Here is a 15,415-nt window from a genome sequence, read left to right on the forward strand (position 1 = left end):
ACAACAGCAATTCCTCAAATTTCTGTCCCAAATTTAAACGTTCTTTCTCTATGATTTGAACATATCATAGTGACGTTTTATTTTCCTTCACTAAATAGTCATTTAAATGGCCCAACCTTAAACACATTATAATCTAACCTCAAGTTGTCTTGTTTAATTGGCTAACTAGCTTTTATCCTAACAGTGCAAACATGGATTGCTCGATTGCCATACTATTTTCAACTAAGAGGAATTACATAAATTTGTGGCTACTTTAAGTGACGAGGAATGACTTTCCTGCAGCAGAAGATGTAGAATTTCAAAGCAAACAGTGTTGGCTGGCACTCTCATTTTATCCCAGAAAGTCTGATTTGAATGATCTGAGTTATAAGAGTTATAACTAGGGCTGTTAATGTTAATGCATTAACACTCAAGATTAATCTTAAAACCTTAACATGTTAAAAAAGATAATAACACATATTAATCATATGACCACAGTGTCCTTCTCCATTTATTGAGGCAGGTAAAGAGGGAATTACAGTAGTCCAAATGTGAAGAAATGAAAGCATGAATTAACATTTCTAACTCAGTGTGTGAGACAACAGATTATAATTTAGCTATGTTTATAAAATGAAAGAAACATGAACAGGTCAATAATTTGATATGCTGATCATAAAACATTGTCTGGTCAAAAATTACTCAAAGATTTTTCAGATTTGCCTAGACTGAGGAAGAAAGGGGCCCACTGAACAACTTTGTAGGCAAAGATGCTAACATCAACACCGGATCAAACCATTATTGTCAGGTACACTGGCAGGGTGCAGCCAACCTGGATTTTTTAGCAAAACTACAACAACTAAGCTAGCTAATGCAATCGCTTAAAGGGTCTCCAAAGACTGCAGAACATCAACATTGTCATCATATAGGGTTGAATTCACGTGTGACTCACCCGAAGTGAAAAGAGGCCACACATCAAAGCACGATATTAATCTACAAAGAAGAATGAAGGCTGGCGGAGCTAGCTGCTAATTTTAGCCACGCACTACACGGTATACAAGGTCCACTGACACAATGACCCTGTGATGAATTTGTCTGTTTCTAAGTATTTTCTCCTCTTGGTTAAACACATTTTAATGGGAATTTATCCAAACAGGGAAATAGATGCTAGGTGACATCCTTAGATTGTATACTGATGCTTTTTTTTTTTTTGCATTTACTTGGTGAAGAAGACAAGAATTTTCTAGTAGAAACCACAGTCTTTACCTCTTTGTCTTACTTTGATTTAGCTAAGGGTTTCTTTGTTGTACTTTGTGCACTACTACATAATGATCAGACTCTTTCCTGGGGTTTTCTCATGTAATTATGAGTTGTAGCCATCTGAGCTGCACATGTGGAATTTGCTGAGTTTGGTGGTTCCGTGATTGTACTCACAACATTATTTCATGTTTTGTGCAGTTTGTCAAACATGGACAATTGAAGGAAACTCTTAATGTCCAACACGTGGGTGTGAAAATATATCTTTTCTCTCAGCACGCAATCTCTTTAAGGCAACAAAACAAAACCCTGTTATCATAAGTTTGATATAAAACTGAAATGATAAAATCTTTTTCGTCAAAATTATCTGAATTTGATAATCAAACAGAAAATTCATGTCTGTTTTTCTCTTAAAGTCTGTATCTAACGTGCCCTGGAGCCTTTCCATAATATCAGTGATTCAATTGTGTCTGATGAAAGGCCTGAAAAATGAAAAATCCTTATTTGATAAAAATAAAAGTTGTGCTTAACAACCTTGAGAGAAGTTAGCAGCTTCTATTGAGTTGTTATGTGAACTATTCTGTAGCAGGAAAATGAAAGTTCACAGCAGGACACTGATCCTGAACCCTGACATCGCTCAAGAAATAACATATTGAATGCTTCTTTCCTTTCTTGATAAGTGGTGTCTTTTTCCTGTTCAAAGTAAAACACAGTGTACTTTGAGATGTCTCATTTTTTCCCTCTGTAAAATAGATTTTTCTGTAGTTTCAGTGAAACAAAGAGAGACCCAGTCCCCTCTCTTTTACAGGCAAATACTTTTTCAAAGACAAGTTTCAGCATGATCTGAGGTTCACAGTTTTTCCATCAAGCTCACCCCCATGTCTGGGTGTTTTACCCAGCTTTCTTTGATTGATTGGAACATGTTTTGCTGTCACAGCCTGCAGTAAGGGTGGACTTGCTTCCTGAACAATTCAGAGCATCTGAATGAGAAGTGTAGTCTTGCTGAAGTATGTCAAAGGTTTTTTTCCTCTTTGTGTTGTGGCTATTTTAAGACTTGGAGCACACTAGGATACAAAGAACAGTAGATTATTTTGTCTTCCTCTGAATCATGGTCAAAGGGAAAGGAGAGAGAGTGAAAGTGTTTGAGTTTTTTTTCTTGTTGTTTCAGAGCTGGAGATGTTAAAGCAGTTCAGTGGTTTGTTAAATGCTTCCTGAGCAGCTAAGAGCAGAGTGTACTTCTAGAACTGTTAAGTCATAGCAGTGCAAATTGCAGAGCCGCTCTGGAGTCTGAAGTTTATAGACCCTGTAATAACCATGGGTCTAATTATGGAACGTGTTACTATAAATTTACTCATGTCCCCAGATTATGTGATTGTCCTCCAATCTTGTCATTCCAGCAGCCCCACTAAGGCCACAATGACAAGCTGCTGTGGGAGGTGTGGGGTGTGTAGCGGTGACCAAGCAGGAGGGTTCTGGGAAGGTTTTGCGAGCCTGTATTCTGCAGCGATGTGCTGAACTCCAGGCCATGCACTGATGTGGCCAGGCTCTGGTTTCAGTGGTTTTACATTGTTTGGGCTTTTCAAAAACAAACTCTTACTGGAAAGGGACTGTGAGAAACATAGTGTCCCGGACATTGCTTATCCGCAGGATCGCTTAAAAAAAAAGCAATGATTTAATTTTTTATGAGTGAAAGAAGAAGTCGTGATGGGAAAACCATTTTTGCCTTTTTTGATTTGTGGTGTATGAGGTGAGAGAGGGAAAGCATTAAAGAGGGACAGCACTGAAAACAGAGCTTTTTGAAAAGGCCCTCACAATGCAGGCCTTGTGCTGTGATTTGGTCTGTCCTCACCGAGCTGAGCAGAGGAATGGAAAAGATTATCCGCAGGAATGTCTGGGGTGCCCTCAAACGGAGCGGGCCGCGTGACTGGCCAATGAGAGCGAGTCCTGCAGAGCGGCGGGCTAATTTTTTCCTGATGAACTCAGCCGCCTGCTCCACAATGCAGTCTGATTGCCAGAGCTGAACCCCACATATGGTCTGTGTTTGGAGGGTCCAAATGACAGGACCAATTCTGCCTGGAGAGAAAAGGGGGTGGGGGTGTTAGACTTATATTACTATTATTGGCTCCCCCTCTCTTTTTTTTTTTTTTTTTTTTTTTTGTTTTGTTTTGTTTTTACTTTATTCGCGATAGATGTGGCTGGGTAGAGTGCCTGAAATGCAACAACATAAAATTGACCGTCCCACCATGAGCTTCTCACTACCTGCTGAGATAAACCCACCAGGTGTACTTTAAGCTTGTAATTCATCACTCTTTATTGATAGTGTTTCGTTCAAATAACAAGCAATTACGCCGCAAGCCAAGCCACATTAGTGTTCTCAGCAGTCCCACTTCATTACAGTGCTTCAGAATTATCTCACTGCCTCGCAAAGCCTGCCAGTTAATTTGGAACCCATTTACTTGGAGCACTTGGAAAGAGGCTCCATTGCCCCTCCACCTAAACCAGGCCAGAATAAACTGCAGGGATATGCGAGTGACACAGCTCCAACTCTGTGCAAGGAATAAGCATGTGCATGTTGTTGTGTGTGTGTGCACGCTCATTGTTTTTCCTGTGTGGAGCTTTTTTAGCATCAGTGCGGCAGTAAAAAGCCATGTGGTGGGCCTCTGGAGCGAGGCAGCATGTGTTTGCAGACCTTGTGGTCACACAGCAGGGTCTTAGACCAGAGGTTGAGGTGGATAGATGAAAAAGTTAAAGAGAGAGAGAAAAGGGGGTTGGGGGTGGGGTTAAAGTGGCTCCTAGCTTCTTCATATTTCCCATCGCGGGGTCCTGCAGAGGTGAGGAGGGTCACAGAGAGGGAGCTCGTTAGCCTCAGTATGCTACGTGCTCCCCACGCTCTAATTGGCTGGCTGGAGTCAGCGCTCTCCCCGGCTGCTTCCTGTTAGGTCAGGAGCCAGAGGGGCCAGAGGACGCCAAGCTGCTGATTAAGGGCAATGGCCCCCATTCAGACTGGTTTATTTTTAATACACAATACTCATCCTTAGCAGACACCCGCTAATATTTTCTTTTTTTAATGGGAGGGGGTTTACAAAAGACCAAGACTGGGGTTTGTCATAACTTGGATAAGACCACCCTAACAGTTCATTTAATTGGCTCTTATACCAAAACTGTTGTACTTTTAAGATTTAAACAAGTTTCAAACATAAACAGACTCCTTTTGCTGCTCTGAAAAACATTTTTGGGGAATTTTACAGGAAAAGATTTCTGTTCCCGTACATATAAGAGAAATTGTAGTGTGACAGTCTGGTCATTATTCTGTATCAGTGTCCTTATAAAGCTTCACTGCTGTTGTTTCTCACTGTCAGATGGCACGCAAAAAGGAGATATAAGGATTTTTCATCTAGAAAGGAAACATATATTTAAAGCCTTTAATGTTTAGGACAATGTTTCTTATGAAACTAGCCATTACAAAACTTTTAAAGTCTGTATAGCTTTGCATCCTTCAACAGCAGCTTGTTTAAACGCTTAACAGACCTTGAATATATTCAACAAATGGCTCATTCATGCTGTTGGGTTAAATCAGGACAGTAAAGTTGCAGGAGGTGAAACTCAGAGTAGAAGACAGTAAAATGATCATGTGTGAGAGTTGAAGCAGGTAAAATTGTCCTTGGGTTTTCTTACTGAGCATAAGCTTCACTTCTTGAATGTTCTCCATTTGATACAGAAAGATCAGATCAGTCCATACTAGGACTGGGCAGAATTCATTTTTTAATCGAGTTAAACCTTCCAAATAGTTTTCTGCAATACATGGTATTACCACCTCTATTGACCTTTCATTCAGTCCTTTTACAAAATGCTTAAGGTCCAAAAAAGATGAAAAAATTGCGGGACTGGAAGTGATTTATAGCTGCAGATTCCTTTTCAGATAAACAGAGTTACATGAGGACAGACTATCAAATGAAAATGTCTCTTTTTTCCCCTCATTCTGCGTAATGGCATAAATGCATACTCTTTTCTTCCATTGTAATATGAGAAATACTAATCAAAACTATAATCAGACAGCATAGATGAATGCCAAGTAATTTTTCCCATGCTTTTAAACAAATGGCCTGTAAATGTTATGTATTTCCTTGTTGCACACCAGTGGTGAGCTCTCCTCAGCCACAAGTTCAGTGTAGAGTAGCCTTTCCCAAACTTCATTATGCTGTGGTGGCCAAGTTTGATACCTGAAAATCTTCTGGGGCCCACTAAACCCTTGTACAACTATAACATGAGACTGAGATATTTACCTTTTTTTAAATTATTTTTTTCTGTTTCAAAAACAGGGAATTTCAATGTCAGTGCTCTGCTATCAGATACTCGTTCTGAGCAGGGCTAACCTGACATGCCAGATGGATTTGTTTCACACATCCATCTGGGAAAGCTTCAATGGAAAACATTTGGAAAAAGGCAGACACTTTGAAAAAAACTCAGTGTGATTGGATGAACGTTCTGTCTGTCACATCTCTACGGGCCAATCAGAGCAACAAAACACTTGACGTAGCTGCTATTGAGCTGCGCATGCACAACTACCGAGGAATAACGCGAAACATGGCGACTGTAGACATGCGAGTACTCGACTTTTGTCGTTTTTTGAAAAGAAAACAACTCACTGCTGTTCTTTGTTCTTCTTTTAATGAAGAAATGTCGTCAAGTTCTGATAAAGCTGGCACTTTAGCAGCATCCACGCTAAGCTCTTCTGCTATAATTGCACCGGCCTCTTGCTGCTGCTTGTTTATGTCACCACTCTGCCGCGCCTGAAAGTACTGCCCCTCGATGCTGATTGGTCCTGTCACTTTCTAACTGGGCCCAAACGGTTCAGATGGGACCTTTGCAAGATGGATTTGCCAGTGAGAAACAAGGAAACGGCTTATCCAACTGCTTTGCAAGGTTAGAGCAGGGATGTAACAGAGGAGTTTTTAGACATGCAGAAATCCTATACTAAAGTGTTTTTACAGCAACAAACTTCACAGGCATGTTTTGGGGACCTCTGAGAACAATATAAACTTGTCTTAAAAGAGTAAAATGGTGACTGCAATCATTTTTTGTGATCTACCAATCACACGTGATGAAAACTGTCCAGCAATGAGCCTGATCAACCCTTGCAATTTTACAAACAGGATATCGATCAGTGAAACTCCAGTAGTTTTTACTTACATTCACAATTCTATTTCCCGTCCTGGTCTCTTAAACAACCACTTTACTAGTCTTTTTATTTAGTGAATGCCCAGAATAGATTTCCATCAGGTCTGCCAAAGGGATTCCCCTCAGTGAAATGACTCCTAATGGCCAGCTGCCACAGCACCAACTGCTAGGGTGCATCTGTAGAGATGGAGGTCTCCATGTTGGCACAGAGTGACGGCAGCCATCCACGGCAGGTCACCAGAAATCAGAGCGACTAAGCCTTTGATAACTCTCTGAGCCTTTAATCCCCCAGCAGCACCATCAGAGTGAAATGCTATCTCATTGTTACAGCTCTAAGTCAGCAGAGAGCAGAGGCGAGCAGGCAGGCAGGGACAGGGGACAGACAGGAAGTGGTCATATCCCTATTATCATGTAGTCGTTGTCATCTCCACGGCGTAATTGGGCGAGGTTGAGTTGAGCTCTGAGAGTTGAGCTTGAGCTCAAATTCTCAAAAGGCTTCATTTAAATATAAATTAGCAGAATTTCAGAATAATTGAATGCCTAATGTACTTTTTTGGAGGAGCACAAATGAATGTATTGTTCTTTATCTTTTTAAAATCAGAGAAAGCTTTATGTCAAGCAAAAGAAAATAGTCTTTCCTGTTTTCTGTAGCATCCTCAGTTATATTTAACTCATTGCTAATATATTCTCTTGGAGGCAGTTTACACATAGGAGGTGAAAATTCTCTCTGCCACAGATTCCAGCTCTCTTCCGAGTTGATCCTGACCCGTGGTGAGGTTTACAGTGCAGTATGTGAGCCTCTGCAACAGAAAAGAGGGGAAAAAGGCAAAAAAAGAAACCCTGCATTTTTTATTAAATTAATTAAACATGAATAAGCAAGATCTCATTCTCCAGGCCCCCTGTTGCCTAACACAGAACAGTATGTTAATCACAGTGAGGCAGCACAGTGTGCTGAAATCTATGGGCAAATTAACAAGTGGCATGAATACAAATGAATGTGTACATCCTAACCTAGATATTGCAGTCCTGATTCTAGCTGTGAGACACATGAGAGACTGGTCTACTTAAGCTTGATCCTAAGAGCTCCTGTTTATATCTCAGAGGGTGACTAAGTGTTATAGGGCTCTGTCCTCTTTTAACAGCAGATAAACACTGGAGCATTGGGATATGAGAGAATAGCATGTGTACCACATTCGCAAAAAAAACAGTTGGCTCATGACACTGCACTCAACTGTGAAAACAAACAGTGGTGACTGTGTTCCTCTTGAGCAGAAAAGTACACCGCAGGCCGGAACAAATCGTAAAATAAAATGAAAGAGAATAAGTGTATTTACGCTCAATACAAAAGCTGCAGTTAGTGTTGTAATGAATGGACATGATGGGGAACAAGAGAGCAGAACAAGACGTGATATTGTGGAAATGCAATCAGTTACGGTGTCGTTTTTGTTTTTCTTCTTTTCACTGAAATGATGGGGAGTCCAAAGGTTTGTGTTCAACATCTGGATCAGCTAACAGCAGCAGATACTTGGACAAGGCCAGACCAGGGGAAGAGGCCAGTTTTCTATAATTTATTTATCAAGTCTTATTTTCTCTCAAACCATGTGTTTCCTGGTTGTCAGACTCAGCCTGCAACATCCCAACACTGCTTTTGCAACTGAAAAGAAAAAACAAAAACTCGGGGACACTAAAATATTTTTCTTGGCTGTAGTAGCATTTTTACAGTTTGGACATTTAGCTATAGTGCATTTATCACACTTCGTATGAATTATTTTTGTATTTTCACTGAATTCTTTCTTTAAAAGGTCAACTATTCAAAGGGGAAAAAGCTTTGTTTTTTAAAGATTTTTTTCTTTTGAATTTATTTCTTTTTTAAAATTTTTCATAATAAAGAGCAGTGCAGAGGAATTTATAATTAAAAGGGCCAGATAATCCACAGAAATCTCCTCTCCGAAGTAAAACAGCCAGGCAAATCAAAAAGTAAGAACAGGTCACTGAAAGCCTTCATCTGGTAAAACAAGTTTATTCAAAACAACAGTTATTCAGAAGGTAGTCAGTCGAAAATCTTAAAATTGCTGGCTGACAGCCTGAGCCCATAAAAACTCAGATAAAGACCTTTACAGGTTTATGATAGGGAGGGGTACAAGACAGGTACTTGGATAATTGTGTACTCTATGTGTACATTCTGTCTTCAGGAACTTTGTTATTACTTATGCAAGGCGCACCTGTTCCTTTAATGTTACTTAACTTTCTGGATTTTGCTTACTGAATCTACTTGGTGAGAAGTAGAAGTAAGTTTATAATACAAAATACACAGAGGAAGGCATGGGCGGTAATACAGTAATACTTAGGGCTCAAAAATTAATCAAAAATGAGATAAAATTGCAATATGGCCTGGTGCAATTTTCAGATCACAGAAGCTGCAATATTTCTTTAGCCTGAAATTTGTGTCAAAATACCAGTTTAAAACTTTTTTTTTAACAGCAGAGATGTTCTTCATAACAAATCATGCAATCATTCAAGTGCCTTACTTTGGAAGAGTCTACAAAAAACTTACTTTCTTCTTCTTTTTTTTTCTTTTTTTAAGATCGTTTTTTTAGGCCTTTTAGTGCCTGTATTAGATACGGTAAAGGACCACAGGCCAGATTTGAGCCCGGGCTGCCCACATACATGGTGTGCGCTTTAAACCTCTCAACCATCGGCGCGCTCCGATTTTTGTACGTTTCCTTTTAAGTGTGAGAATTACATAAAAAAATCACTCCTCTTCAATACAACAACTCATATTCATTGCAATACAAGTCAAAATCATAACAATTAGATACTTTTTCAATATTGTTCAACCCTAGTTTAATCTACTATTGTGTTGGTTTTAATTAAGAATGTTTTATTGCTTGTGTTTTTTGGAAAAAACATGAGATGAGGAACTTAAGAAATAGTTGCATATCAAATCGCAATATAGGGACAAAATAATTGCAATTAGATTATTTTTCCAAATCATTCAGCCCTGATAATACTGTACCCCAGCATTAAAAACTATTGCTTTAATTACCGACATGAAGACGGTGCTGCATAATAAGGGCATGTTTATAAAGAATGCCTTGAGAGTATGTGTCCAGTCCCACCAGCCGCACCACTGCCTGTGCATGAAGATGCTTTAAAAGTGATGACAGAACTCCTGATAATGATGTTGAGACAATTTGGCCAACAATGAATCCGAGCATACATACTGGTGCATTGAAACACATGTGCCACGTACTGGCACAAGCGCTGCACAGCACTGCAGTATTGTCTTGTTTAAAGTCAAACTGTTAAATGTGCACCACTGGCTGTGAAGTGATCCACTACAACGTGAGTTTAGAAACACCTAAATTTAGTGTAGATCAGTGATAACAATAAAAATCAAAACCAATCAAAAGCTTTTAAAATGTTCAAACTTATTCTTACCCCTTTTCTATGTTAAATAGGTGAAGTTAATAGGTAATCATTGATTATTTTAAGCACTGCAGTAGTCTGTAACTTTTGATAAGGTTCTTTTAATGTGAACTCATGGCAGCTGGAGCTTGGCATTGTTGTGTTATGTGGGAATAATACTTAGGGCCAATCTTCATCTGTTTAAGAACACACTGAGTGGTAATTAACATCCCCAAATCCTACATTATAATACTTGATTATTATTTCTCATATTAGCTCTGGAAGGAAAGGAGGGAAGAGAGAGGAAAAGAGAGGGCGTATGAGGCATAGATGGAGAGGAAAAGGAGCGAACCCTGTCTTGAAGTAACTATTTGCTTGTCTAAGAACAATGCTTCAACTTTAATTCACTTCCAGCACCTCTGTAAATGTCACCCTATGAATGCTGTCAGAGCTGAAGCATTTTGATAAAGGATGCTTGTGTATTGTGGTTTCTATCATCTTGCAGTGATATACCCTGGTAAAATGTGGGGCGGGTATGACGGTATTAAAAAAATGAATACCGCCCAATCCTACACAGAGGTACTTTACCAGCCATGGCTCTGCCTTCATGTGCACATCAAGTGGGATGACAGTAACAACTGTTTTACAATGGCAACTTTATGAACACACAGTAACTCTCAATGGACACATTGCTCAAAAGTCATGTAGTAGAGAAGTCTCTTATCATCTCAGCCGGAGCCGGAAAACTAATGTTTGGAAGTATTTCAGCATAGACAACAATAACGTGCATATGATAGAAATACTTCAGTTCTTCACATCCCATCTTTGATAGCCCTGCTAGCACTGGTCAGCACACATCATTATGAACAGCAGACAAGATTATCCTGCTTATGACAAAACTGGGTACTGGAGGCTCTGTTTTGTGGAGGGAGGATTCTCGGAGCTGATGGCATTTGTCAAGTGGAAGTGAAAGCCACCATCAAGGCTAACCGCAGCTATGAGAGTAGAAAAGATGAGGAAAGAGCAGCAGGATTGAGTGCTGATTTGCAACATGTTGATAAAGTGGCTGTTACTACAGAGTTATAGACAAATCTCTCCACTGAGTCAAGCTGCTGTTAGTTTTTTTGACCTGTAAAGCTGGCGTAAGGTAGTGTAAGGTTCTGTGGGTTTCAGTTAAACTGTATGTTATCAGGTGGAATTAATTTTAAGGGGTGAAAACACAAGTGCTGTTCTTTGTACTGCTGATGAGTTGACAGTGAACTACATAGACATGAACGTCATCTTCATAGTATGTTGTTGATGTACTCGAGTTCTAAAGTTGCTGTGAATTTCCATACATAATAACTAGCTAGCGATGGACTGAATTCGAAACTTACTACAGCTCTTCTTATTTTCTTTTTTCTCTTATAACACCAAGACAGTGTAAGTCACCTTAATGCAAGCAGAGTTTTCATGTGTCCATCTCAGTTAACTTCGTGTCTGTTCACTGGCCTGTGTGTTAAGTAGGTGGTAAGAGAGCTCAGGTGTCCTTTTGGAGGCGACTGGGAGCTTGATGCCGTCAGCGACCATTCTGGTTGTTCCTCATCCCACTATGGTCAGTTGACTTCGTCCTCGTCGATGGGAATTTGAAGGGCAACTGCAGCTACAGATCATCAGTCAGTGTGCATCCATCTCACCCCTGGAGGAGGAGAGGAGAGGGGGGAGAGAGAGAGAGAGACTGAGAGCGAGAGAGAGGCAGACTGTCAGGGATGTTTGGGGATGGAGAGGGTGAGGAGGGGAGTGGGGGGCTGTCGGTATTTTGATGCTGAAGTGATTCGACACGCTTGGCATTATAGCCGGCGTGGGGATGGGGGGAGGAAGAGGTAGCACAACCGAGTGCTTGATCCGAATGTCGTATAAGCCGATCTCATGAAGCTGAAGGTCAGAAACGAAAGCACCTGCCACCCCTGCATTCTCAAGCTCCACCCTTTTGATTCTGCAAAGGACAAACCAAGAAACAAGGGCTGTAGGGTGGAGGGCCAAGGTGGCTGAAGGCAGCCCTGACCTCCCAATGTCACATCTTTGCTGCACAGCAACAGGCCCAGCCGAGTGTGCTAATGCAGACCAGTACTTGCTGGGATGTGAGAGGTGGAAGTGGGGGAGAAGTGTTTTTAACTCCCCAGTGTTTTCTCCTCAGAGAGCTGCTTGTTAAGGTGGCTGCAGAAAGAGAAAGAGGGGGGAGTGATGCTAATGCAGCAGCTAATGGAAATATCTTGTCAGGACTTTGTGTTGGTCTGAGAAGCTGACGGCCCTGGAGGAGCAGCCTGTGGCAGCTGTGGTGACACTGAAGCTTTAGCCCCTGTTTTAGCAAACGAACAGGCAGCAATTAGGGCTCGATAATATGGACATCTCCATATTTTTTATTGAATGATGATGCATCATCTGCCTATATATTTTTCCATAAAGACACACAAAAAAAATCAGTTCTAAATTGTGTCAGTCAGTCAAATCCACATGGGCCCAAATGTCATACAGACCCTCTATGTATTTACAATTAATGTTGTTGTTGGGGATTTTGGCGCCTATTATTATATTGTTTAATCAACATAAATTGCTACAATGTTTGAGAGTGCTTGGATAGACGATATGAGCAGATGAGAGATATTTCCTGCAGCAGCTAAAGCTAATATTAGGAGTAAATGCTGAGGGCTGCATTACATGTTTTGAAATGTGTACAAATGAGGTATTTTTATGCTGCTCCCAATAGCAGTTAGTTTTTGTTTTGGTTATTCTTCTAGCAAACAGTTAGTGGTTTTACTTATTGGTTTAAGTGTAGGATAAATACATGCGCAGTGAGAAAACACTGCTTTTGCCCTAAACATTTTGCAGTATATTCAGACCTTTGTGGAATGTTTATTGAATTATCATCTATGTGCAGCCATAGTGGAAACACGGCAGAAGTCCCTATAAACGGCTCCCATTGTACAATTGCTTTGAAAATTAGTTTGTACTCTTTTAGGGCACCTTTGTCAGTGTGAAACCTAAGATTTTATTGAAAAAAAGTTTGGTTTAACTGTCTTATATCAACTTTATATATCTGGTAGGTTATGAAGTGCCTCAGTGAGTACGGTATTATGATATAACAGAAATAATTGCAAATCTGTGTAAATAAGACACTGGACTAAACTTTAAACTCTTCCATGCTCTTTTCCTCCCTTGCTCATGGGCTCCAGGCTCAGGGAGACCCGGCCATTGGGAACTGTAGCAGAAAAGCTGACCTTTAGTTTTTTCCCATGCAATCTGCGTAGTCAATGGGTCTGTGTCATGGAAGAGCACACTAAACGCCACAGGGGCATCACGTCCACAAGTCCATTACAGTCGCTGACATCGAGCTTATTGACTAGCATGATTGTGAAACAGTGGTCCAGAGTCTTTGTGCTCTCTTGCTGTCTCCACGACCCTCATCTTTCTCCTCAGCCTTGTTTCAGAGGAGCCTTTTAGGGGGGAGCTTCATGGCTCAGCATTGATATTTGCTCAGAGTTGTTATTTATCAGGCTATTTTGGTTGTTTGGTTCAGTTGGTCGGACCTTCATGACTCACACTGATCAGATTTGCTGGTTCACAAACCTTTGAGGTAACTATAAGGGCAACAGGATCGGAAACAGAGAGATAAAAACAAGCTTAAAAATGCAGAAATGATGAAGAGGATCAGTTATTTTGGTGACTTAAAATGATGAGCTTAAAGATAAGTATAAAGTAAGCGTTCTTTTTTTCTTTTCATAAATTTGTCTCATGCTCTCACCTGCTGTACTTCTTCACAAAGCGGCAGGAGGTTTGCCCAGGAAGGAGTTAATCATTGACGTGACAGTTTTGCACTAAATATTATGAAACCATCTCAAGGCCCAGGAACATTTAGTCCCTGACTGCTAATGCTCGTCAAGTAGAGATCTCCTCTCCCGGGGAGACAACGGCATCAGGACGAGCGCTTAATGCATTAAAGAAAAGCTGTCACAGACCTAATGCGCTCTGCTGTTTGAAGCAATATGAGCATGGCTATGCTTGTGTGTGTAGGCGGTTGTGTCTTTGTGTTCAAAACTGGGTAAATGCATGTGTCTGCAAATATATCTCTGTCCTGCCAGCTGTGCTTAATAGTCTTTTAAATGAAGCATTTACCACCCAGGTGAGTGATTAGGCAGAGCTGCGATGCTGCATTATTCAAATCACAGAAATGATTTGTGTTTGGCGTCTGAGCTGTGATTTGTTGGTCCACTCTCCTGTGTAAAAAGTCTGCCAGGGTGCGACTTCATAGAACATCTATGTTAAAGGCAAAGCGAGCAGCAGCTGCCTGTAACCCAAGATGATTATGAGCATATATTTGTGTTTATTTACACCCTGCCTGCCATCTGCTCCATGTATTGTGATACACAGGCAGAGCACGTGTGAATGAGTCTGATGATTACACAACAGCTGGGCTAGTTTAGTGGTGGCGGCGTCTCACCCGACACCAACGCAGCACCATGTCCATTATTCAGACTTTGCTTGGTTGCAGGGTGCCCATGTTAAAATGCGACAGGCAGACAGACAGTATCAAGTGCCAAATGTACATGAATAAGCAGAGAGAGAGCGACAGAAAAACCCACACGCTTGATGTTGATGTGACACAGGTGTCTGTTAGTATCATTATAATTAATTAAACAAGAGATGTCTCTGTTGGTCTGCCCTCCATCTGCCTGCTGACGGTCACACAGGTTAAAGGAGCATTTACAGCTGATGGAAAAACAAACACATCTATTATCGCTTGATTGTTCTTAGGTGTTATGTGGTAATGTAGCATTTGTTGATTTTGCCTTCCTAAACCTGACTGCATGGTCATTATTCATGAACTCAACACATTATGAATGTGGGAGTGCAAAAATGAATGCCCAAGCACAGCAGCACTGCAGGTTACATAATATTGGTCAGCTGAAGGTGCCTTTTTCTCTGTAACTCAGTAAGTTAAAAGAGAATTTATGGCTCAGCTTTACTGCCTTTCTTTATCAGACTTCACGAGTTATCACTGATTTTGTTGATACTGTCTGAAGACAAAAGATCAGAAGTTGACTTTGGCCTGCTTTATTGGCTGAGACAATGTCTGATTGATCTTTTATCACTGGGAATGGTGCTTAATGTGTAACTATGATGTTGGCAAACAGTGGTGGGTTATGTAGCAGAATTCAAAACAAAGATAGATTTTTTAGAACCTTAAACAACCTTTATTTTTATGACTCTCTCATTCAAAACAAGGCAGAGATATTTTATATTGAGGTCTTGACACTAAAAAGCGCATTTTTGCAGGGAAACTCATAAAATATGTGAACACAGACTTAAAAATGGACAAGTTGAGAAGCATAGGCAAGTTTGCCTCTTCATAGTTTTTTCCTTTAAGCAAAAGTAAACCATGCTGCTTTGATAAATAACTGAGTGCATTGCAAAGAACACTTTGGCAAAGAGTTAGCTTCTTCTTCCACTGCTGTTTACTTTTAATTGTTAGAATAATAATCTGTTAAAGTTTAAGACGTGTATTTGCACTATCTGCACAAACTTTGAAGGTCAGACTGCAACACAGAGAACTTTTTGA

General features: G+C 40.4%; 1 protein-coding gene across 5 annotated transcripts in view; it reads left to right on the forward strand.

Moving 5' to 3' along the window:
• Window positions 1-15,415, forward strand: part of rxraa (retinoid X receptor, alpha a) — a 164,056-nt gene that overhangs the window by 41,722 nt on the left and 106,919 nt on the right. The gene's annotated exons all lie outside the window — the stretch shown is intronic.

Source organism: Cheilinus undulatus, linkage group 17, assembly GCF_018320785.1.
Source record: "Cheilinus undulatus linkage group 17, ASM1832078v1, whole genome shotgun sequence".
In the NCBI taxonomy this organism is placed as follows: Eukaryota; Metazoa; Chordata; class Actinopteri; order Labriformes; family Labridae; genus Cheilinus; species Cheilinus undulatus.